Source organism: Macrotis lagotis, chromosome X (genome assembly GCF_037893015.1).
Source record: "Macrotis lagotis isolate mMagLag1 chromosome X, bilby.v1.9.chrom.fasta, whole genome shotgun sequence".
Taxonomy (NCBI): domain Eukaryota; kingdom Metazoa; phylum Chordata; class Mammalia; order Peramelemorphia; family Peramelidae; genus Macrotis; species Macrotis lagotis.
This window is the reverse complement of record NC_133666.1, coordinates 196,220,339-196,222,932: the sequence shown is the minus strand read 5'-3', so window position 1 is coordinate 196,222,932 and position 2,594 is coordinate 196,220,339. Positions and strand designations below refer to the sequence as shown.

Sequence of the window (2,594 nt, the reverse complement as noted above, 5' to 3'; positions counted from 1 at the left end):
CTCTGGTCATTTCAACAGAAAAGTGTAAAAGCTCCCTCTTTCAGTGAATGCCTATCTTTTGTTTTGCTGGGTAGTTGATTCTCAATTATAATCCAAGATCTTTTGATTTCTAGAATATGATATTCAAACCCTACAAACTCAATGTAGATGCTGCTAAATGCTGTGTGATCCTGACTATAGTTCCATGATATTTGAACTGTTTCTCTATGCAGAGTTGTAATGTTTTCTCTCTGACTTGGGAGTTCTAGAATTTGGTTATAATATTCTTGGGAGTTTTTTCTTTGGTATCTCTTTCAGGGAGTGATAAGTAGATTCTCTCAATTTCTATTTTATTCTCTACTGCTAGGATATGAAGAGAATTTTCCTGGAGAAGTTCTAGAAAAATAAAGTCCAGATTCTTTTTCTGGTTTTGAATTTCAGATAGTCCAAGAATTTTTAAATTATCTCTTTTGGATCTGTTTTCCAGATTAGTTGTTTTTCCAAAGAGATATTTAACATTTTCTTCTAGTTTTCCATTCTTTTGGTTTTGTTTTATTGTTTCTTGATTTTTCACAAAGTCATCAGCTTCTCTTAGCTCCAATCTACATTTGAAGGGTTTTTATTTTCTTCAGAGAGCTCTTTAATCTCCTTTTTCAACTAGTCACTTTGGCTTTTTAAGGCATTCTTCTCCTCACTGATCGTTTGGAATTTTTCCACGTGAGCTGAATTAGTGGGGTTTTTTTTCAGGAAAAGTATATTCACAAATGTTTAATTGCTGATTCAAGTTTTGGGGGTGACCATGGATGCACTAATGGCACATCTCCATACAACTGAATCCTCCAAGTGCATTAAGTTTTAAGTATGGCTACAGATGTAGTACTAATGGTAGATCCCTAAACTGGACTCTCCAAGAGCTACCATTGCTATTCGTATACTAAGAACATGTCTGTAATCGTTCAATTCAACAGGTCTTCAAAACAGGTACTTAGCAAGTCAGGAGATCCTATCTTCAACTGAACTCCTGCAGTGATGGGATGACCTTTATTCAGTCCTTAGACAGTACACTGAAATGCCTTTGAACAAGTTAAAGGCAGTATTTAATGAAATCGTAATTAAGTTGCTTATGCACAAAGTTAGGGAACTTAAGATGGATTCAATAGGACTGGCCTTTGGACAGGCTGGGGCATAAGCCCCCCCCCTCCCCGCCAAGAACAATTCCCCCACCCCCAAAAACCCGTAACAGGTAAAAGTCATATGAAATTATTAAGTAGGCTTTCCCCATAGTTTGGTGAAAGAAGCCAGATTTAATTAAAACTTTTCTAAGACATGGTTCATGGGCACATAGCCTTTGCTTGCTTTAAAAAAAAAAAAAGTTGCCAAAATCTTTTAAAATAAATTTTCAAGTGTGACAGCTTGGTTGTGACTGGACTTATGACTGAAACAGAGAGAAGGGATCATTTCTTATCTAAACCCAAGCCTACCTAATCTACATAATTTCTCTATTAGAACAGATGTTCATGATCCAAATGCTCAGGTCTATGAAACCAATTTAAATAGGGTCGTTATGGTACACGTACAAAAAGGAAAGAAGTCTCATCGACTGCTTCTGAAAATAAATAAGGCAGCGAACACGTGTTACTCTTTGGTGGCCTTCTTCAGGTAGGCTATCAAGTCGGCCCTCTCCCCCTTCTTCTTGATACCTGTGAAGATCATCTTTGTGCTGGGAATGTACTTCTTGGGGTTCTCCAGGTACTCCATCAAGGTATCCTCTCCCCAAGGTGATCCTTTTGTTCTTGTTGGTGTCGGTATAGGAGAAGCCTGCAGCCTGGCTCATCTTGCAGCCGAAGAGCCCATGCAGGTTGGGGCCGGGCTTGTGCTTGCCGCCTTTCTCCACCGTGTGGCACTGGATGCATTTCTGACGAAGAGCTTCTTGCCCTTCTCCACGTCCCCCATGGTGGCCCAGTCCCCGACTTGGCCTACTGTGCCCGTGAATTAGTCTTTAAGATGTTATTTTCTTAAGTTTTATTTTTTATTTTTATCTCCTTCACCAAGTTGCTGACTTGGTTTTCATGATTTTCCTGAATCACTCTCATTTCTCTTTTCAACTTTTTCTCTACTCCCTTAATATTTTCAAAATCTTTTTTTCAGCTCTTCCAAATCATGAGACCAATTCCTATTTTTCTTAGAGACCTTGGATACAGAAGTTTTGACTTTGTCATCTTCTGAGTGTATGTTTTGATCCTCTATGGGCCCAAAGAAATCATCTATCATCAGATTCTTTTTCATCTGTTGTTTATTCATTTCCCCAGTATATGACCTGATTTTAATTCTGTAAAGAGGTTCTACTTCCAGGGTGGAGTATGTATTTTCCCAAGCTTTTGAAGTGTTTTAGGAACATGCTCCCCTTCCCCCACACACACCCCTTGGGAACTCAGTCCTTCAAGTTCTTGTGAGAGGCTCTGACTGCTCTCCTGCCTGTGTTCTGGTCTATGGATAACCACAGACCCTCCACTCTGCCCTGGGGCTGTGAGGAGGATCCCTGCTCCACTATAGTAGTATGAAGCCTCAGACTTCTACCTGGATCTAAGTATGGTCAAAGCAGTAGAGTCCTGTTC

At 39.6% G+C, this 2,594-nt stretch overlaps 1 pseudogene; it reads right to left on the bottom strand.

The window, feature by feature from the left end:
• Positions 1–1,614: 1,614 nt before the first annotated feature.
• On the bottom strand, positions 1,615–1,932 carry LOC141500672 (cytochrome c, somatic pseudogene; annotated as a pseudogene).
• Between the last annotated feature and the right edge of the window lie 662 nt (positions 1,933–2,594).